Source organism: Sapajus apella, unplaced genomic scaffold, assembly GCF_009761245.1.
Source record: "Sapajus apella isolate SASKATOON/1434 unplaced genomic scaffold, GSC_monkey_1.0 scaffold154, whole genome shotgun sequence".
NCBI classification, from domain to species: Eukaryota; Metazoa; Chordata; class Mammalia; order Primates; family Cebidae; genus Sapajus; species Sapajus apella.
Window position 1 is genome coordinate 2,350,570 of NW_022437094.1, and position 23,970 is coordinate 2,374,539.

Genomic DNA, 23,970 nt, shown 5'->3' on the forward strand with positions numbered 1-23,970 from the left:
TTAATTTTATTCTGAGAATTTGAGTCATTTAACAATACAAAGGTAAGAAGTCTCTGTCAGATGTGTGTGTAGTGGTTTGTATAATAAGGAAGAACTGAAGGAAGCAACAAGACCAATTAAGAGACTTTAGTCTAAAGGAAGAGTAATGCTAAAGGCAGTGGGAGTGACAAAAGCGGCGGAAAAAAGTTTTGTGCTCATTTGGGAGATAGAATAGGAAGTGCTTGGTCATGAGATGTGAGAGGGGAAGTAGAGGGAAAACAGAGCTGCAAAGGCTCTGCTGGGGAAGACTGGGTACGTAGCGGTGCCTTCCACCTGGCAGAGAATGTAGGAAGAGAAATAGGTAAAAAGGAAAAGACAGTTTTTAATTCTCAGTGTCACATTAGAATGGAATTCTCTGGTCAAAAGTTGAATATAAATCTCTGTAGACTAAATTCATTTGTGACATCCCAACATATGTTTTCAAAAATAACACACATACTAAATCAAACTTTTAACTGGGGAAATTTCCTAAAATTTACATGCTAAGACTATCATCATTTTTCATTTATTACTTTCAACTCTGAATCTAAGGTTATAGCATATGAGGCATCTTATATAAAATAAAGCTAATACATGAAGCAAAATATTTAAAATTCCATTGTCCTCAAACAATAGAGAAAGCAACTGAAGCCATGGGTGTGGAAGTGATTGCCACGAGAAGTGTATAGTAAGGAAAAGTGGGAATAAAGACCTGGAGAATAGGGTGATTTACACGGCATTAAGTCAAGCTTGCAAAAGTGAGTGCCAGGAGTCAAGGGACCTGCGTATGAATCAGGAACAGCTGCTCCTGTGAGTCACTAGAAAGGAGATGATGTCTGTTTTTCATTTCTGTAACGGCAGCACCTAGAACAGGGTCTGGTCAATAGATACTCAATATGTATTACCTCAATGCACAGAGTCAAATTTTGCCAGGAGGGAAGAAAAGCTACAAATCGGCTATGGTAACTTGGCGATTGGGCTTGTGTGTGTGATAGTGAGTTGGATGTCACACAGTGGGTAAAGTAGTGAACTGGAGTTGAGAAAACAACGACACAAACTGAGGGCTTCTCTTCCCAAGTATCTGACTGAAAAGAGAGATGTAGTAGTAATTAAAGGAAGATGCATGGTAAAGAAAGCCTTTCATTCCAAGATTTGACAAAAAGGGTGAGTATACTTCTATGTTAAAGGGGAAGAGCCAACAGAGAAAACACATTTTTGAGGTTAGAAAAGAAGAAAGAATGAATGCACAAGGGCACCTAAAAGGGACAGGTGTATGCAATCCAGATCAGGGACAGATTAGCTTCAGACTCCTACAAAAGCAAGAAGGGAGAAAGGACCTTATGACTCTAGAAAAATTTCTGGTAGAAGAGAGGTTTAGGAAGAGATCTTTTGATGATCTTTAATAGACTTTTCATAAAACTAGTGTGGGAAAAAGGATATTATGTATAGAAAAGTCTATACTTCTTGATACACCTAACCAAAAAAAAAAAAAAAAAAAGCTTGATACACTAAATAAAACCCAAATAATGTCTTCCCTAAAAAAGTGGAAAACTTAAAAAGCAATTTAAGCAAAAATCAAGGAGTTCATTTATAAATAAGTATATCCAAAAAGTAAAAAATGGGTTTAATTTTTCCCACAAAGAGTTAACAGAAATAACAACTTTAGGTGAAGAGGAAAAATAATTAAGAAGAAAATTATATGCAATTGTAAAATGTGTGAATATTTACAAACTCTAACATAACTAACTACAAAAAGGACCAGCAATAATCATTATCATAGGAAGCAAAGGATCATTTCAAAAATCAGGGAAGGAGGGATGATTCATATTTAATTTCCTTTTGTTGAAAATATTTAAGTTTGAGGACAAAAATAGGTGATGTTAAAATGCTGGAAACCACAGTGAAAGGAAAAAAGAATTCAAGAAAGTTTCATTTCAGTAACCAATATTTAGTAAAATCCTCAAGATCTAGTGGCTACAATCTGTGTTAATAGTGTCTGAAGACCTAGAAATGTCATTAGATATCATTTTGGATAACTCTTACAGACTTGAGATGATGTCTATTTAAAGTTACAAAATGGTGCCTGCACTTAACAACAGACACATGCAGAAACAGATATCCATGACTTTAAAAATTTCAAAATTTTAAACTTCCTAAACACAAAAATATTGGGAAGCATTGTTATGAAAACAGATTTTAAAACATTTTGGTTGAAAGCAATATTGAAGCACATTAAGAAAAAATCCTATCCTTCCATGACATTGGCAAGTCTGAGAGAGCAAAGAGGAACAAATTAGAGTAGTGTGATTTGAATTAATCAGGAATTTGATTCTGTGAAATGAGCTGAGACCTTGTTTATTTATGATTCCAGAGTAAACTAATTAATTCATGGATTCATTCAATACCTGTTTAATACCTGAGCTCTTAGTAAACATGCTGCACACTGTGTGTAAGAGTTGGGGATATTGCTTGGACCAACATGAATAAGGTTCTTATTCTTGTAAAACTTATCTTTCAATAAGGAAGCTAACAGATTGTGTTGCCCATCACCCCTGCCTGCATTATCTAGGATGGCTATTGATCTCCAGCTATTGGAGCTTCATTCCAGACAGTAAAATAGAGAAAGAAAAGGAGGAAGGTTTTTTAGAAGGCACTCATAGCACAATGCTTACAAATTATTGGCTTAAAACTTAGTTACATGGTCATATCTAGTTGCAGGGGAGGTTCAAAAGACAATCATATAGCTAGGGTAATGAATACAAGAAGAAACAATTGGATATGGAAAAAAAGAACTAGCATGCTATGCCACAATCTCTAAAGAAAGATTAGGGAAGTTTTGGCTTAAAGCAAGAATAATCACAATAAAATTTTACAACCCTTTGCAAGTATATATGAAAGACATACAAAAAGTTTGCAGTGATCTTTTCTTAAGCTGACAGGAAAAATGAGAAAATTTAAATTATAAAATGAAACTTTGGTTTAGAGGTAAGAAACATTTTATGACAGTCAAGAGATCAGGGTTGTACAGTTTATTATGTGAATGTTGTGACTTATTGGTTTCATCTTGGATATCATCACTTGACATTTTGAAAAGGAGTTTTTCATGGGAATTTTTTCAGGTGTCCTATAAAGTCCTGTCCCATCAGAAGTGAATAATAATCTTCCATATTCTTGAGATATCTTAATGGCATCTTCTACGGTTTTCCATTGTTTAGTTTAGGTAAACCTGGGAATCATGTTTGGGTATTGTCTTACCCAACTTCTGTTACCCATCCTCACCACAAATCAGGAACATCTTGGATATTTTGTGCTCTAGCAATTAATTCATCATTAATCCTGGAGTTATTTGCTATTCCAGTCATTTGCCCTACTTCGCTTCCTGTAAGCATAATGGATTTACCACCATTAACTCCTAAACCATATGGAATTTCTACATCTTATTTGACTTTGTGAGCAAAAGTTCTATGTATATCCTGTAAATCTTGTCTAGTTTAAAACTTATTTTCAGTAGAGATTATATTTCTGTACTCATGTACCTATGTAATTTTCACTGTTATTGCTGGTCAGGCTTTCCAGGGGTCATTATAACCTCCTGGGTTCTCTGGAAGAGAGACATATTCTTCAGGATGACTTAATATTTTGTTAGGTAAAATCTTTCATCTATCTAAATTGATAGTTCCTAATGTCTTGAGTAACAAGGCTATAGTTTTTTATTTTTCTTAGCTCTGCAAGTTAATGTGACCAATGCCTGAGGTTGGGTAATCAGGACAGTATCAGACTGGTCTTTGCCAGAACGTTTTGCCTAATACATTTCTCTATTGCTTTCTACAAGTCACTGGATGTTAATCTGGGCTCTGGAATTGCAATTTTAAAAAATGTTTTGTGAATGACTAGCAACATAGTAATTTAATTTTCAAACATAATTTACAAGTGAAATGTGTACGCCCCCAATAAGGCACAATGACCTAGATCCTAAATATGATCCCCTCAGAAAAGGCAAATAGCGAGTTGAGCAAGTGTACTCATGTCTGCTTACACCAGTCACTTTTGAACTGCTCAATGGCAGGCAGGGGGAATGACCTCTGGTTGGCAGATGTTCACTCAGTATAACCCTAGATTGGACATATAGTTACCCTGAGTCAGGCCAGTCATGTGTTGTTGGATTACTCCTTGGAGATATACTCATTAGTGACTGTTAAAGTACCTGAGTCATTAGGTGCTTGTAGACTATGCCCACTGATATGTGCATTAGGTGCAAGCTGCCTAGCTGTGCTGACACTGACTAAAGCTGTGAGCTTTCACAATGACATGGCAGCTGATTACACATGCTCAGATTTACCATTTATCAAGAGGCAATGGTATCAATTATGCAGTTATCGTTATACACACAGGCAGTAATAAAGGAAGTAAAAAAAACCACAGTGATGACTCGGCAGATCAGTGTAACTCCAGAAGAGTCCAGTGGGTCCAGAAGTTCTTTGGATGCTGGTTAGATGCTCTTTTTGGGCAGAGATCCCAGCAGCAGCCACCAGGTCTGGATAAGTCCGTAGAGTTCTCATGGACAAAGCTTCTGAAGGCATCTTAGACAAGACCTTGTCTTTGCTGGTTTTATAATCCTCTGCAGATGGGTCTATCTTATTTTCTCAGTCATCTTTTACTTCCTATTAGTTCATTTCAGGTTGCTCATGATCCCAGATAGCAATAGTTGTTATCATTTCAGTTCATTCATATATGCTTATGTCTTTGAGGATAAGGGGACAACTTCACTATGGACTTAATTCTACTGGAGATGAGTGACCCCCATTTTAAGACATCAGGATCACAAATTATTATCACATATTATCAGGGTAGACAATAACTACCACCTGGGGCTGAAAGCGGGTAACTCCATTTATTCAGAAAACATTCTGTCTTGATTATGGTGTCAGTTGCTGTGAGGGACTTCCTTTATGCCACCCGTTCTTAACAAGGTTTGATTCTGAACTGCTAACATTCTACTGATTTCCAGGTGAAGAAACTGAATGCACCTGCCTAGCCCATCAAAGCACTTGCCCCAATACTTTCACTTTAAAAGTTTTCCACCATGTCCAGAACTATAGTCCGTTAATCCCCTCATTTTGATCTCTTATGAGAATAAACAACACATCTCATGTACACACCCTTCTTCCCCCAAATACCAAACACATAAAAATCCAATCTGTCTCCTTCTACCTAAGCAATTTTAGCCACTTTTTCATAATTACCTTAAGCTCCCTGACTTGCTGCTCATCCTTTCTCTGGTAAAATCTCATCCCTGGATGAGCCCCACTTTGTGTTTCCTCAGTGACACCACTCAGCTTAACCAGAAAAATATCAAAAGGTGTTCAGAGGTATCATCATAAATTGAAATTACTTACACAACAAATTGGCCCTAAATATTTCCAGAAATCAATAAAAGTTTTGTTTCTCCAATGACATCATTTCTTCAGAAAGTCAACATGTATACCCAATATTTTCTATATTCTAACTTTTATTTAGCTTCTCTCAACTGATGTCTTGCCATATTATTCAAGGAGAAAATATATCCCATTAGGCAAGAGCCGATTATCTTCCCATCTCCTAAGAAAATAATATGCACCGAATGCACCCACCTCATCTTTCTCTGACTCATCATATCAGAAAAAGTACCCCTGCTTTTATCAAACGGCAAATCTGAGATAAAAGATTTAGACAGCCTATAATTCTGGCACTTGGAGAGACCAATGCAGGGAGATTATTTGAGCCCAGGACTTTGAAACAAGCCTAGGCACGTTAGGGAAACCCCATCTCTAAAACAAATACAAACAAACAATTAGCTGAGAATGATGATGTGGTGGCACATGCCTGTAGTCCCAGCTACTCAGGGTGGGGAGCACTGAGGTGGGAGGATCACCTAAGCCTGGAAGATTGAGGCTGCAGTGAGCCATGATCACACCAGTGCACTACCACCGGGGCAACAGATATTTTCAAAATGATCTTCTCTGTTAAAAATAATCAAATCAACAGATGGCCATGAGGCTGAGGTGACTCCAGCGTGCTCAATTCCTCCTTAAACAAACAAAAACTTCACTCAATGTAAATAATAAAAGGAAACTTAAGTGTAACCAATCAGAAACCACCAACTTACATTGAACTTTCCACTCTAATGATCCAAATGAAGCCACTGCTCCACTTTACCCAATCAAGTATTTCCTTTTTCTTCCACATTCACCATATAAAAGTCTTCCACCACTCTCCCTAAGCCTCTCTGTTGGAGCTCTGAACTGTTTGCAGTCTGGGGCTGCCTGGTTTCTAAATTTCTGAATGCTCAAATATACTTCTTAATGTTTCAAAGTGCCTAATTGTATCTTTTAGCACCTCTCATGATGACATCATTCTTTCCGGATCCTCAAGTTCTACCTCCTTCACTAGATTGATTCCTCAGTATGTCAACAAGTTCTCCTCTACTATCGTAAAGACTCTCCTAATATGGGCAGTTTCTTACCAAACTATACATACTCTTACTATGTAATCCAGCAGTTCCACTCCCTAAGTCTTTATCCAAATGACCAGAAAGTGTATGTCCACACAAAAACCTGCACACAGATGTTTACGGCAGCTTTTTAAAATAGCTGCCAAAACTTAGGAGGAACGAAGACATCCTTCAGTAGCTTAACTGATAAATATACTGTGGTATATTTAGAAAATAAAATATTAATTACCTCTAAGAAGAAATGAGCTATTGAGCTATCAGAAGAGACTGAGGAATCTTAAATGCATATTACCAACTGAAAGAAGCCAATCTGGAAAGTTATCTACTCTATAATTTCAAGAACATAACATTCAGAAAAATGCAAAACTATGGAAAAGATTGGTGGTTTCCAGTGGTTAGAAAAAGAATAAATAGAGCAATAGAGCACAAGATTATTACAGTCCTGAAAATATACTGCAGGCTATCGTAGCAGTTATAATGATACATTCATTATACATTTCAGTCTCATTATACAATTATCCAAACCCTTACAATGTGCGCCACCAAGAGTATCACTCTGAGTGATGAATATTTGCCATTGTAAGTTTACTGACTATAATAAATATTCTACTCTGGTGTAGGAGGTTATAAATGGAGTGACCAGAGAGTGTACAAAAATTTAGGGCATATGAGATCTCTGGACTCTGCACTCCATTTTGCTGTTCCCTCAAAACTATTCTAATACTATCTTTACAAATCTATAACTGTCACATAGCCCATTTCAAAAGTCTCCAACTGGTCTGAGCCACTTCTACTAAAACTTGGAAAACTCTGGTTAATAAGCTAGATTTGACCCAACTGGCAAGAAGAGGCAGGAGAGACCAAGGCAAGGGGAGTATATTGCACATGCATGCACCAAGAAACTGGAGGAAGCTTGGAGGTTCTTTAGCCTGGTCCTGAGCCTGTTGAAACTGCAGTTACAGACACAGATGCCTGGGGCACCAATCTGAATCTGCCAACATCCAAGGCCACATGATCAAAATGTGCAGAGTCTCCTCTGTGATCAGTAGCTAAGGATGTTAGGCCATAATTGGACCAGGATGGGAGATAAACTGAGAACAATAGAATCTGTAGACTTTTGTTCCTACCCCCAAGCATTTAACTCTTTCCTCTTGCCACAGGTAACAGGGAGGCTCCCTGTGAACAACATCTCCATAGCCTATAGTTGTGTCACCCTTGGTCTCTTATACCCTCCTATGGCACAGTCAATCAGGACATCCAACCCTGCAAACTCAAGGGTCCACACATGGCCAAGATAATGTAGGAGTGAACAGAACCCCCACTCTGATCTGCAGACAAATGTGCCCTATCTTCTGGGCCTCTACCAGCAACTGGAGGTCCTGGAAATTTCCAAACACACATCAGTGTTCTAAACTGCAGGCTGCTTCCCCATCCTATGGCAGAGTAGACCTTTTCTCCACCAGACTTGACCTGTTATCCAGTTGAATGAAATGTCTTTTTAATACAGAAACAGGGCACAGAAACTAGTGTTCCTTGGCCCTGAACCCCATCACACAGTCTGCAGATACACATCAGTCCCAAGCAAATACCACAGAATTGAGGTCTCAGGCCCTGGAGTGTACTCTTCGGCTCTGCTTTTTTGGCAAGTCTGCAGGCTTCATGCAGAAAAACAAAAATGAAAATAAAACAAGTGATGAACACACATACACACACACACACACACACACACACACACATGCCATAGTGACTAACAGAATCTCTGTCCAGGGAATTTGCAGAGAGAAGTGCAGAAACCATCCCAGGGTCCTTCCACAGTTACATCCTTGAGTCCCTTTTCAGACAGTGTCGTCTAGACCTGTCTTAGTCCAAACACCACCACTCTGATATGCAGGAGCTGGTTTCCTTACCTAAAATTCAACATCAAGAAACAATTTCTTCTACTTAACACTGAAAGAAATATTCTCAAGCAACGTCCTCATTGGCAGGGGTGGAGTAGGGGAGTTTCTTAAAAACTGAGGCCTCTGCCCACCATCTAGAGAACCTGGAAAATTCCATCTACACCACAAAGTCCAAATCACTGGTCACTGTCCCAGTGTATGGCAGGCTAAAACATCTCTCCATTAGATGTGGGTTGCTATTTCATTGAATAAAATGACTTTTCTATTACAGGGACAGGATAAGGAATCAAAAGGGTCTTATGACTGAACTCCAGCATACAGTCTGCACAGACACTAGGGTTGTGCAAATATGACACAGTGAGGCCCCAGGATCCTTGAGCCAGCTGAATGAACTGAAAACAGTGAGATACATTCATCAAAACACTGGGCTTCATGCTGAAAGAAATCAGTCCAAGAAAACACACATTGCACACACATATACACACACACAAACACATATGCAGACACCCTAGTGGCCAATAGGTCCTCTCACCAGGAACCTGAAGACAGGAGAGCAAAAGCCTCCCAGGGGTTCATCAGTTTGCTTTCTGGAGCGCCTTATTAGATGAGCAGCCCCAGGACAGCACTGTCTTATCCTGGTCCAGCTCAAACTGCCACTTCACCAGAACTTCAGAAAATTTTCTCCTTTTTTTTTTTTTTAAATGATGAGGGAGAACCTTCCAATATTGTCCTGATCAGGGTGAGTGGAGAGGAGGGTTTCCTAGAAAGGCAGGGCAGAGCTAAAGGCCTCTGGGTTAGCTGTGAGCTTTTTATATGAAGGCAGGTAAGACTGGACAAGTAGGGGGATTAGATAGGGGATGGACTGGGGTGTGGAGAACTCCAGTTGGGCTCTGTACACCAGGGAAAATGACCACAAGACGTCTCATCTTCACTGCTCAGAGGAGGCTAAATGTGCTATGAGCTAGAAAGCCATATGGGAGTAGCTGATGAGTCATCAAATGAGAGAAACCTGAGTCCTGTGTTCCACAGGCCTCTGGTCCTTGTTCAGGCAGCAGGTCACTGTGAGATGTGGCCCCTACCAGTCACCACCTTGATTGCATGCTTCAGGGAAAGAGACTGAAGTCCAAGAATGGGGTCTTGCTCACCACAGGATGATGGCTCAGTGTGCAGAGATGAGCTACAGCCCAAGAGGCAGAAGGTGGAGATGACCCAGGCTGGGCTGGGGTATCCAACTGAACATGCACTTGCTAAGAAGCTGTGGGCTGCCAAGATGCCTTGGGACCCTGGTCTGGGTCTAGACTTGCAGCAAAACAGGTTAATGGTAAAAGTTTTTGGGAAGCCAACCCACTTTTGCTATCATCCACGGGTGAACAAACCAACCCCCACAACCTGCATTAACCACTTCCCAATCCCTTTGAAAGCCACCTGCCCCTCTGATGGACCACACAACAGTGTCGTGCATTAAGGCACAGGTAGACAAGGCATGCAGCCATGCACACTCCAGGGCCCACACATGTCCAGAATACACTGGTTCTTGTTGAGACATGATTCTTCCAAACACAGACAAACACTCCCCATTCTCCTCAGCCACTCCCAGCAACTGGAGGCCTAAAAACTTTCATGCATGCCGCTATAGTCTAAACCACTTGTGGTGGTTCTGATTTCCATTTTCCTGATAATCAGTGATGTTAAGCACCTTTCATTTGCCTTTTGGCCAACTGGATGTCTTCTTTGGCTAAATGTCTATTCAAATCAATTGCCCATTTATAAATCTGCTTATTTGTGGGCTTCTTGATTTTTTTTTCTTTTGTTTTTATTTTCCTATTTATACAAGTTCCTTAGGTATGTTGGATATTTGTTAAAATGCTTTTCAGCTCCACTGCCCAGTTATAAATCTGCTTATCCGTGGGCTTTTTGATGTTTCTCTGTTTTATTTCATTTTTTCCCTATTTATTAAGACCAGTTCCTTAGGTATTTTGGATATTTGTTAAAAAGCTTTTAAATTCCTTCATTGCTTTCTTTGTTGTGAAGGTTTTCAATTTGACATAGTCTCATGTTTAGTCTTCATGTCTCTACTTTTGTGACATACTCAGTAAATTATTGTCAAGACCCACGCCTAGAAACTTCTAGAGAAAAACCGTAAAAAAAGGATTTCTCATTTCAGGTTTTACATTCAATTTTTTTTTTTTTTTTTTTTTAATGAAGTCTCACTCTGTCACCCAGGCGGGAGTGCAGTGACAACAATCTTGGCTCGTTGCAACCTCCACCTCCAAGTTCAAGCGATTCCCCTGCCTCAGTCTCCTGAGTAGCTGGGACTACAGGTGCATGCCACCACGCCCAGCTAATTTTTGTATTTTTGGTAGAGACGGGGTTTCACCATATTGGCCAGGATTGCCTCGATCTCCTGACCTCGTAATCCACCTGCCTCAGCCTCCCAAAGTGCTAGGATTATGGCGTGAGCCACCGCACTCAGCCACATTTAAATATATCACAATATACTCAGAAAACTGAAATTTTCTAAATTAAATCTTTTTAAATCTTTAATAAATTGTTATTTTTTTTTTGTAGTGGATGGTCTAAGATAAAGCCATGGTTTCCTCCTTTCGCATGTCGATACTATTCTTTATATCATGTCGATTCATTTCTGCATATTTGATAAAAGAAAGTTTTATTTCCACATTGTAATTGCTTGTCCCCCCTCCCTTTGAAATATCTGTTGTCTATCTATATAGGTTATTTCTAGTGACTTCATTCTGTTTCATTGTTTATTATATGTATATTTTTATGCCAAACATGCAAGTTTGGTTACTGTAGCTTGTAACATGTTTTGAAATCAAAAAATGTAATGTCTACAACATTGTTCTTTCTCAGAACTGCTTTGGCCACTTCGTTTTCTTTTCCCTTGAGTACAGTGGAATTCACTGGTACATGACAAGGTGGGGCTCCCTAGGTCCCTTCCTCTTCAGGGGGTCTGGCTTTGAAAATGTGTTGAAGAGAGTCTTAGGATGATGGAAGATGAGTGGTCCAGGAACTTCCCAACAGCTAAGGGCCTCTCATGCTCTTCTTGGGGCTGGGGGACTGGGGGTTCTTAATCCATGAAGACCATGTGAACCGTAAGATACCCTACCCTGTTGTTGTAGCCAAATTCACTGGCAAAGTGGTCATCAAGTAAAATGCCAGCACCAGTATCAAAAGTGAAAGATTGGGTGTCACCATTAAAGTCAGAGCAGACAACTTGGTGCTCAGCGAAGCCCAGGATACCCTTGAGGGATCCCTCTAAACCTTGTTTTACCACCTTCTTGACAGCATATTTAGCAGGTTTCTCCAGATGGCAGGTCAGGCCCTTGACTGACAGATCCATGGTGGGAACACAGAAGGCCATGCCAAGGAGCTTCTTACTTATCTCAGGGATGACCTTACCCATAGCAGCCTTGGCAGTGCCACCAGATGCAGGAACAATGTTTTGCAGAGCACTGTGGCCATGACACCAGTTTTCTAGAGGGTCTATCCACAGTATTCTAGATGGCAGTGATGGTATGGACTGTGGACATGAGTTTCTTCATGATGTCGAAGTTGTGATGAATAACCTCATCGGGGGGCTAAGCAGATGGTGATGCAGAAGACAATGTTGATAACCTTGAGGCTGTTTTTGTACTTCTCATGGTTCATGCTCATTACAAACATGGGCAAATCAGCAGGAGAGGCCAAGATGGTAACCTTTTTCAAACCCCCCTCTAACTAAACTTCAGATTTCTTCATGGTAGTGAAGATGGCTGTGGGTTCCATAAGCATCATTCCCTTTGATTTTGACAAGATCTCTCTTCTGAAAGATGGGAATGAGATTGCCATTGATGACAAGCTTCCTAGTCTCAGACTTAATGGTAGCATGGAACTTGCCATGGGTAGAACCCTACTGGAACCTGTACTCCATGTCACTGGGATCAAGGAAGGGGTCATTGATAATGACAATACCCACTTTTCCAGAGTTAAGGCATCCCTGATGACTAGGTACCTAACACAGTCATATCCTTTTTGTCTGGCCTTCACTGTCTGCATAGTGTCTCCGAAATATGGCTGGTAGTGCGCAAGGTTTGGCTATCTGTCAAACAGGAGGAACAGAGAGCCAATATTTGTGTGCTTTTCATGTTCCATATCAATGGCATTTTTTCTAATTTGGTGTAAAATAGTCATTGAACATTTGAAGGAGCTAGCATAAAGTCTGTAGGTTGCTTTGCAGAGCATGGGCACTTTAACAATGGTAAGTCTTCGGACCCATGAACACAGGAAGTCTTTTCATTTATTTTTGTGCCCAATAATTACTTTTCCTGATCTTCTCCCTTCTCCCACCTTTAACTCTAAGCAGTGTCTGTTATTTGTGTTCATGAGTTCTCATCAGTTAACTCCTACTTACTTAAAAGTGAGAGCATGTGGTATTTGACTTTCTGTTCCTGTGTTAGTTTGCTAAGGATAATGACCTTCAGCTCCATCCATGTTCCTGCAAAAGACATGATCTCTTTTTTATGGCTGCATAGCATTCCATGGTGTAAGCACTACATTTTATTTATCTAATCTATCAATATTGGGCATTTAGGTTAATTCCATGTCTTGGCAATTGTAAATAGGGCTGCAATGAACATTCATGTACATGTGTCTTTTTGGTAGAATAATTTATATTCTCTTGGGTATATACCTAGAAATAGGATTGCTGGGTTGAATGGAAATTCTGTTTTCAGCTCTATGAGGAACTGCCATACTGCTTTCCACAATGGTTGAACTAGTTTATACTCCCACCAAGAGCGTATAAGTGTTCACTTTTCTTCACAACCTTGAAAATGTGTTTTTTTTTTTTTTGACTTTTCAATGACAGCTATTCTGACTGGTGTGAGATGGTATCTCATTGTGGTTTTGATTTGAATTTCTGTGATAATAAGTAATGTTGAGATCTTTTTATATGCTTGCTGGCTGCATGTATATCTTCTTTATAAAAGTGTCTTTTTATATCCTTTGCCCACTTTCTAATGGGGTTTTTGCTTTTTCTTATATATTTAAGTTCCTTATACATGCTAGATGGTAGACCTTTGACAGATGCATAGTTCACAAATACTTTCTCCCACTGTCTGTGTACTCTGTTGAGAGTTTCCTTTACTGTGCAGAAGCTCTTTAGTTTAATTAGATATTATTCGTCAATTTTTGCTTTTGTTGTGATTGCTTTTGGCATCTTTGTCATAAAAGCTTTGCCCATTCTTATGTCCAGGATGGTATTGCCTAGGTTGTCTTCCAGGGTTTTCAGTTTTGGGTTTTACATTTAACTCTTTAATCCATCTTGAGTGAATTTTTGTATATGGTATAAGGAAGGTATCCAATTTCAATCTTCTGCATATGGCTAGCCAGGTAACCCAGCATCCAGTTATTTATTCAATAGAAAGTGCTTCTTTCCTCTTTTTTTTTTTTTTTTTTTTTTTTTTTTGGTCAGTTTTGTTGTCAATCAGAAGGTCATAGGTATGTGATGTTATATTTAGGCTCTCCATTCTGATTCTGGACCATTAGTCTATGGTTTGTTTTTGTACCAGCATCACACTGTTTTGATTACTTTAGCCCTGTAGAATAGTCTGAAGTCGGGTAATATAATGTCTCCAGGTTTGTTCTTTTTTGTCAGGATTGCCTTGGCTATTCAGGCTCTTTTTTGCTTCAATATGAATTATAAAATAGTTTTTCTAGTTCTTTATAAAATGTCATTGGTAGATGCATAGGAATAGCATTGAATCTATAAATTGCTTTAGGTGGGATGAACATTTTAACAATATTGATTCTTCCTATCCATGAATTAAGTCATCCAGTCCCAAACAGTCATTAAATAGGAGGATATTCCTGTATTATGCATGGCTGCTGTTCCTACAAGAGACCTAGAATGCAGGACTGCTGCCTATCTGCTGTGGTGGTGGCCCTGCATAACTTAAGGATCTGTAAGTTATCAAAACTTTTAAACTCTCACACTGTGGTTGTCACTGAAGCCATGACCACAATCTAACCCCTGCTGGTGAGACCACCTGAGATTGTTATGTAGGTGCATTACGTGCTGTTGCTCTTCTGTCTGGGCCTCTGGTGGCTGCCTGTAACAGCTGCTAGCCAAGTGAAAAGAAAAACCCAAAATGTTTCAATAATTAGTTTAGTTGGCAGGTTTTTGGCCTCAGCTTGGACGTTGTCCCAATACCTGTTTTGTGCAAATGGCTTACTGATGTTCTATACCAGACGGCCCACTGGGTGTGCGATGGCACTACAGTTTGCCAGCATTAAATCACGTTGTTTTGTGCTACTACATACTGCTGTTGCATGGTGTTGTTTTCAGGATTCTCCTGAAACTGCAATGGCTGGAGACAATGCTCAGACCTTCTGAACTCCCCTAAAGCCATGGAGGGCCAGTCCCAGTATAGGCAAGTTTTCCAGCATGGTATCAACGCCCTTGCTGGGATCAGGTCCCTGAACCCAATACTTGAGAGTGTGTTGCTTTCAGCTAAGTACTCTGGTCTAGTGACCTGGGGTCTTGGGAGTGCTCAGGACTGTACTGGCTGTAAGCTGCAAAGTCCTGGCATTGAGCCAGAGTGAGCAGGTCTGGACAGTGGAACTCCACTTTCACCTAGTCAGTGGTAGAAATGTAGACTACCAATCTCCAGGGGAACAACAATTCCCCCCTAGAGACTTGGAGTGGATGATGTGACACTAAGCTCTCAGTGTCCATGAGTGGAGCCAGGTGGAAACAGTAAATGGCTTAACCCTGACCCATGGGGGGGTAACTTCACACCTGAGTCCTCACAACACCTCACAAGATTAAGCATGGCTGAGGCAAGTACCTTCTCTGTTGCTGCCTTCCTTGCTTCTGGAAGGTGCTTGCATGCTGACCTTTGGGGATACCAAGGGGTTTACCCATGATGAGGGGTCACAAAATGATGGTTAACTGTGGTAATCCTGAACATGTGGCTCAGCTCCCTCTAAGTCTCTGGAGGAGGCAGAAACTTTTTCAGTTCTTTTCAGACATTTGCTCACATGGCTGCATGCTCCTATCCCTGCATCCTGCCAACATGCCAAGGGCCAAAGATCTCACTCTGCCATCCTAAGCATCTCTGCCTTTGGTGCCACACCAACAACCCCTACCTCCTTCCTTTAGTGGATGCTGACTGAGACCCCTCAGAGGTTGATCGTAATGCCCTTGAGTAGAAAGTGGCACCCTACGAGGTAGGGCAGAGGATCCACCTCCTCCCCAGGGATTCCCAGTCACCACCTGACACCCCAAAATTTCTAAAGATGCCCAGGAAGAATGAAAGGTGGAGACACATAACTACACCATGGTGGAAATGCAACATTTCCTAGAGAAGTTGATGCAAAACAAAGAAAAAAGGGAAACTAATTGGTTATAAAAACTTTCAGGGATGGGGTCTGAGCATGCAGTTCATGGCAGCAAAATTGGGTCAACTGGTGGGGCTAGCCAGAGACCCCAAAACACATAATTTGCTAAATATCTCTAAGGTAATTAGAGAAAAATTTGTCTGGTAACCACAAGAAGAGTCTCCACTTTATAACATACTTCCATCAGCGTAGGAGTCATAGCATCAAGGACATGAATGAAGACAGGTTCACAGCGGGGAGTGATGAGAAACTGACTGCCAAGGAGGAGGCACTGCCTCTTTTCATATGGGTCTTTACAGCTTGGTGAAAGGCTTACAACTTCTTCACCCTGATTATGATGAAGGCATAGGGAAAGTGAAAAACCTTCGCAAGGGCTGGACTTCTGCCCTGTTGACAGGCATTGTGCAATGGGTCAATCATTTTGCTAAGTACCATTCCCCTACAGACCCCACCACTATCTCGAAACCACAGGAAGCTCCTTAGAGTCAAAGCCAAGAAATTTTTGCTTAAAGAAGCCGTTCCCGACCGGGCATTCACACCTGTAATCCCAGCACTTTGGAAGGCTGGGGTGGGTGGATCATGAGGTCAGGAGTTCAAGACCAGCCTGGGCAAGATGGTGAAACCCTGTCTCTGCTAAAATTACAAATATTAGCTGGGTGTGGTGGTAGGCATCTGTAATCCCAGCTACTCCAGGGGCTGAAGCAGGGAATTGCTTGAACTTGGGAGGCAGAGGTTGCACTGAGCCGAGATCGTGCCACTGCACTCCAGCCTAGGTAACAGAGCGAGGCTCTGTCTCAAAAAAAAAAAAAAAAAAAAAGGAGCTGCTACCCTCACCCCACCCCGGAACTCTGCCACTCGAAACCTACCAGGGAAGTCTAACTTTCTAGTTCGTAGAAACCACTGACATGGTCCAACAAGCCTCAGACCAAATGGATGCCTTAGGCTGCTACACAAGAGACGCCAGAGAAGCTGAAATACTGTCTGCTCATGGGTTCCCAGTAGAGGCTGGGGTCCCTACAACCCACAGCCTTGCCATTTCCAGAAAGGCAGATGGGAATTCAATGCTCCTTATTGTTCACCACCACACAGGCAACACTCTGAATGCAGGAAATCATCTGCTCCCCTCTTCACAGAGAGGAGAAATAATTGGAAAAAAAAAATCCTCTACTGGCAGCTCCATAGCTTTGGCATGTGAAATCATCTCAACATGGGTCAGATCAGAGGTAATTTATGTATGGTGGCCAAGGCATTCCGAGTCCTGACTCACATGGGATGGACAAGATAGCCACAACATCCCTAGTACCACTGCAACTCAAGACCCATCAGCAAGGCTCATCTTGACCTTTTTGCAGACCTGCAGAAACGGCAGCCTCCCCAGTCCCTATCCTAGAAACTTGGAAGTGCCCTGGCCCACGTCCCTCCAACAAAACACAACTGTCCATACACATCAGTGACCATTCATTGGAACAGACCTAACCAACAATACTCAATTCTACCCTTAGAGACCCTGGAGCACAAATCATAGTCATTTTTAGGAATCCAAAGCACCCAAAGGACAGGTCACCCATTGCTTTCTGAAAACTCTGGCCAACCCAGTCATGAGCAAACATATCACCACTGAGGTCGCAGTGGGCATCATTTTTAAAATCTACTAATTGTAGTGGCTCCCTTCTCTTTCTTATATCCCATTTTAGGCATGGACGTCATAACCTGCCAACACTCTATATAGAACAAATCTATGTTCCTGGCCCTCCTGGCAGGACAAGTCAAATGGGAATTGGCATGTTTTCTATAGCCAGTGAAGGAGGTTCATATACCATAGCACCACCTGGGTCTGAAAACTGAGAGGCTTTGGTTCATTATAAAATATCTTTTAGATATAAGAGTTATCAAGCACATAACACACTCTTTCAATTCTCCCATTTGGACAGTACTTAAATCTCTTACAAATAATACAAACTATTGATCATAGAAAGCTAATGTCCAGCTACCCTCCCCATCAAGGTCCAAACTACGAACATAGTTCGGTTAGTAAAAGGCAATCAAAGGACTATGGGACAACATTTTGCAGCAGATTTGGCCAATATGTTCTGTGCTATTCCCGAAACAGAGGAGTCCCCATCTGCTTATACTTTTGAAGAGAGTCCATACACATTTACCAGACTGCCCACATGCTATATCAGTAGCCCAGCTGCAGAACTTAAACATGTGTTTCAGGACCTTTGTACCCTGTGGCATTACACTGATGATATTTTTCTCAGAGGCCCCTCATATAAGGAAGTCAAAAGCACACTGGCCACTTTAGTGGCATTCCCCCAAGATCATGGCTGGGCAACAGCCCCACACAATGTTAAGAGTGCAGACACCACAGTAAAGGTTCTGACTATAGCCTCATCCTCAATGGACATTTTACATTTGATTCTTCCTTCAAATAATATTCTTACATATTAAATGTAAGAATATTATTTGAAGGAAGAATCAAATCTAAGACATGGAGAGATCTTTATAAAAATGACCTTCGGGAGGGAGATCCAAGATGGCCATTTAGGAACAGCTCAGGATTGCAGCTCCCAGTGAAAGCGCAGAGGGTGAGTGGACGCTGCATTTTTATTGCCTACAGACTAGGAAATTCCCAGGCGGAGGAGCTCCACAGGTCGCCAGCGAGGCTGTTCCGGCCAGCACGGCTGTGCCGGCTGGCGCCGCTGCTTTGCCCCGCACAGCTGCTTTGTCGGCGCCCCGGAGCAGCGGTTCTCCATACAAAATACACTGGTCCAGGTGCCCTCTTGGCTGGCGATTGGAGCCACGAGAAGTCGCCCATTCGTCTGTTTAAAATGGGGACTGAGCAGGGAGCCAGGACAGTAGATTCCAGGGCAAAAAAAGTGCCACGAATCTCAGTGCCGCTGTTTAAGCCAGAGCAGTGAGTCACCGCAGGGGAAAAAACACAGACCCCTGCGCCTCTTCAACAGGTGACTGGCTCTGAGGCAGGGAGACAGCGATCAGGCTCGGCTGGTCCCACCCCCACAAAACAACAGCAATCAGAAACTCTGGATTGAGAGTTTCACAGCAAGCGCAGCTGAACCCAGGAGGGTTCAGCTCTGTGGGGGAGGGGCGTCCACCATTACCGAGGCAGCCCGCCACGAGGGAGGTAGTCAGTCAATGCTGAGGCAGCCCACCGTTGCCAAGGCAACCCGCCGTTGCTGAGGCAGCCCACCGTTGCTGAGGCAGCCCACCGTTGCCAAGGCAACCCGCCACTGCAGAGAGGCTCTGCCTTAACAGAGGCAGGCCACCATTGCCCAGGCAGTTCTAACTACACCCATATAAACAGGACTGCAGGGAAGCTCACTCGGCAGCTGGGCAGAACCCACAGCAGCTCAGCAAAACCTCTACAGGCAGATAGTTACTAGGCTGCCTCCTTGCTGGACAGGGCAGCTCTGAAGGAAACAAAAAAAAAGAGAAGGCAGCAGCATAACCAAAACTCATAAAGCCCTAAATCCCTGGGACAGAGCACCTGGGAACAAAAAGCAGTTTATGAGTTCTGCTGCAGCAGACCTAAACGCACCTGCCCAGCAGCTCTGATTGAAAAACACAGCTCACAGCTCAGCATTTGAGCTCCTATAAAGAAGACACCGTCTCCTCAAGCAGCTCCCTGACCTCTATATGTCCAAAGAGCCACCTCATAAAGGAGAGATCAGACTGACACTTGGCAGGTATCCTTCTGGGACAAAGATAACAGAAGAAGAAAACTGGTAACAACCCTTACTGTTCAGCAGCTGCTGCAGGTGAACTCCAGGCAAGCAGGGCCTGGAGTGAACCTCAGCAGACCTACAGCAGAGGGGCCAGACTGTCAGAAGGAAAACCAAGAAACAGAAATAACCTCATCATCAACAAACAGAACGTCCACTAGAAGACCCAATCTGAAAGGCAGCAACCACAAAGTCAACAGGTGGATAGATCCATAAAGATGGGAAGAAACCAGTGCAAAAAGGATGAAAACACCCGAAACCAGAACACCTCTCCTCCTACAAGGGATCACAACTCCTCACCAGCAAGGGAACAAGGTTAGATGGAGAATGAGTGTGATGAAATGACAGAATCAGACTAAAGAAGGTGGGTAGTAAGAAACTTCTGTGAACTAAAAGAACATGTTCTAACCAAATGCAAAGAAACTAAGAATCTTGAAAATAGATTTGACAAAATGCTAAAGAGAATGGACAAAATAGAAAGGAATATAAGTGAATTGATGGAGCTGAAAAACGCAACAAGAGAATTTCGCGAAGCATGCACAAGTATCAACAGCTGAATTGACCAAGCAGAAGAAAGGATATCAGAGGTCGAAGATCAACTCAATGAAATAAAACGGATAGGCAAGACTGGAGAAAAAAGGGTAAAAAGGAATGAACAAAGTCTCCAAGAAATGTGGGACTACATGAAAAGACCTAATCTACGTTTGATAGGCGTACATGAATGCAACGAAGAGAATGAATCCAAGCTGGAAAATACTCTTCAGGATATTATCCAGGAAAACTTCCCCAACCTAGCAAGGCAGGCAAACATTCAAGTCCAGGAAATACAGAGAACACCACAAAGATATTCGTCAAGAAGAGCAACCCCAAGGCACATAATCGTCAGATTCACCAGCGTTGAAATGAATAAGAAATTACTAAGGGTAGCCAGAGAGAAAGGTCGGGTTACCCACAAAGGGAAGCCCATCAGACTTACAGCAGATCTCTCAGCAGAAACCCTACAAGCCAGAAGAGCATGGGGACCAATATTCAACATCCTTAAAGAAAAGAACTTTCAACCCCAAATCTCCTATCCAGCCAAACAAAGCTTCATAAGTGAAGGAAAAATAAAACCCTTTGTGAACATGCAAGTACTCAGAGATTTCATCACCACCAGGCCAGCTTTACAAGAGCTCCTGAAAGAGGCTCTACATATATAAAGGAATAACCAGTACCAGCCACTCCAAAAACATGCCAAAAGGTAAAGAGAATCAACACAATGATGAATCTGCATCAACTAATGGGCAAAACAGCCAGCTAGCACCAAAATGGCAGTATCAAATTCACACATAACAATATTAACCCTAAATGTAAATGGACTAAATGCCCCAATCAAAAGACACAGACTGGCAAATTGGATAAAAAGCTAAAACCCATCGGTGTGCTGTATCCAGGAAACCCATCTCACATGCAAGGATACACAACAGCTCAAAATAAAGGGATGGAGGAAGATTTACCAAGCAAACGCAGAACAAAAAAAAGCAGGAGTTGCAATTCTCATCTCTGATAAATTAGACTTTAAAGCAACAAGGATCAAAAGAGACAAAGAAGGACATTACATAATGGTAAAAGGATCAATGCAACAAGAAGAGCTAACGATCCTAAATATATACGCACCCAATACAGGAGCACCCAGATACATAAGGCAAGTTCGTAATGACTTACAAAGAGACTTAGACTCCCACACAATTATAGTGGGAGACTTTAACACCCCATTGTCAATATTAGACAGATCACCCAGACAGAAAATTAACAAGGATATCCAGGACTTGAACTCAGACATGGACCAAGCAAACCTAATAGACATTAACAGAACTCTCCACCACAAATCCACAGAATATACATTCTTCTCAACACCACATCACACGTACTCTAAAATTGACCACATAATTGGGAGTAAATCACTCCTCAGCAAATGCAAAAGAATGGAAATCATAACAAACAGTCTCTCAGAACACAGTGCAATCAAGTTAGAACTCAAAATTCAAAAACTAACCCAGAACAGCACAGCTTCGTGGAAACTGAACAACTTGCTCTTGAATGTTGACTGGATAAACAATGAAATGAAGACAGAAATAAAGATGTTCTTCAAAACCAACAAGAATGAAGACACAACATACCAGAATCTCTGGGACACATTTAAAGCAGTCTCTAGAGGAAAATATATAGCAATAAGTGCCCACATGAGAAGCAAGGAGAGATCAAAAATGGACACCCTATCGTCAAAACTGAAAGAGCTAGAGGAGCAAGATCAAAAAAACTCAAAGTCTAACAGAAGACAAGAAATAGCTAAGATCAGAGCAGAACTGAAGGAGATAGACACACAAAAAACCCTTCAAAAAATCAATAAATCCAGGAGCTGGTATTTTGAAAAGATCAACAAAATAGACAGACCACCAGCCAGAATAATAAAAAAGAAAAGAGAGAATAACCAAATTGATGCAATAAAATATGATAAAGGGGATATCACCACAGATTCCACAGAAATTCAAACCATCATCAGAGATTATTACAAACAACTCTATGCACATAAACTAGTAAACCTGGAAGAAATAGATAAATTCCTGGACACTTGCCTTCTCCCAAGCCTAAACCAGGAAGAAGCCGAAACCCTGAACAGACCCATAACAAGGTCTGAAGTTGAGGCAGCAATTAAGAGCTTACCACCCAAAAAAAGCCCAGGTCCAGATGGGTTCACAACCAAATTCTAACAGACATACAAAGAGGAGCTGGTACCATTCCTTCTGAAACTATTCCAAACAATACAAAAAGAGGGAATCCTTCCCAAATCATTTTATGAGACCAACATCATCCTGATTCCAAAACCCGGCAGAGACTCAACAAGAAAAGAAAACTTCAGGCCAATATCCATGATGAACATAGATGCAAAAATCTTCAATAAAATACTGACAAGCCGATTACAACAGCACATCAAAAATCTTATCCACCATGATCAAGTAGGCTTCATCCCGGGGATGCAAAGCTGGTTCAACATATGCAACTCTATAAACGTAATTCACCACATAAACAGAACCAAAGACAAAAACCACATGATTATCTCAATTGATGCAGAGAAGGCCTTTGACAAAATTCAACAGCCCTTTATGCTAAAAACCCTCAATAAGCTAGGTATTGACGGAACGTATCTCAAAATAATAAAAGCTATTTATGACAAACCAACAGCCAATATCATACTGAATGGGCAAAAACTGGAAGCATTCCCCTTGAAATGTGGCACCAGACAAGGATGCCCTCTCTCACCACTCCTATTCAATATAGTACTAGAAGTTCTAGCCAGAGCAATCAGGCAAGAAAAAGAAATAAAGGGCATTCAAATAGGAAAGAAGGAAGTCAAATTGTCTCTATTTGCAGACGACATGATTGTATACCTAGAAGACCCCATCGTCTCAGCCCAAAATCTCCTGAAACTAATAAGCGAGTTCAGCAAAGTCTCAGGATACAAAATCAATGTGCAAAAATCACATGCATTCCTATACACTAATAACAGACTTAAAGAGAGCCAAATCAAGAACAAACTTCCATTCACAATTGCCACAAAGAGAATAAAATACCTAGGAATACAACTAACAAGGAACGCAAAGGACCTCTTCAAGGAGAACTACAAGCCACTGCTCAACAAAATAAGAGAGGACACAAGCAGATGGAGAAACATTCCATGTTCATGATTAGGAAGAATCAATATCGTGAAAATCGCCATACTGTCCAAAGTAATTTACAGATTCAATGCTATCTCTGTCATGCTACCAATGACCTTCTTCGCAGAACTGGAAAAAATCACCTTAAACTTCATATGGAACCAAAAGAGAGCCTGCATAGCCAAGTCAATTCTAAGCAAAAAGGACAAAGCGGGAGGCATCACACTACTGGACTTCAAACTATACTACAAGGCTACAGTAATCAAAACAGCATGGCACTGGTACCAAAGCAGAGATATAGACCAATGGAGCAGAACAGAGGTCTCGGAAGCAACACAACATATATACAACCATCTGATCTTGGACAAACCTGACAAAAACAATTAATGGGGAAAGGATTCCCTGTTCAATAAATGGTGTTGGGAAAGCTGGCTAGCCATGTGCAGAAAGCAGAAACTGGACCACTTCCTGACACCTTACACTAAAATTAACTCCAGATGGATTAAAGACTTAAACATAAGACCTAACACCATAAAAACCCTAGAAGAAAATCTAGGCAAAACCATTCAGGACATAGGTGTAGGCAAGGACTTCATGACCAAAACACCAAAAGCATTGACATCAAAAGCCAAAATAGACAAATGGGACCTAATCAAACTCCACAGCTTCTGCACAGCAAAAGAAACAGTCATTACAGCAAATCGGCAACCAACGGAATGGGAAAA

General features: G+C 41.4%; 1 long non-coding RNA gene across 1 annotated transcript; it reads right to left on the reverse strand.

Moving 5' to 3' along the window:
* LOC116541725 lies at positions 1-23,970 on the reverse strand. Its single transcript, XR_004264914.1, has 4 exons — positions 23,959-23,970; positions 21,263-21,267; positions 20,989-20,992; positions 1-487 (listed from the first exon to the last, which is right to left on the reverse strand). It is a non-coding gene; the product is annotated as an uncharacterized LOC116541725 (long non-coding RNA).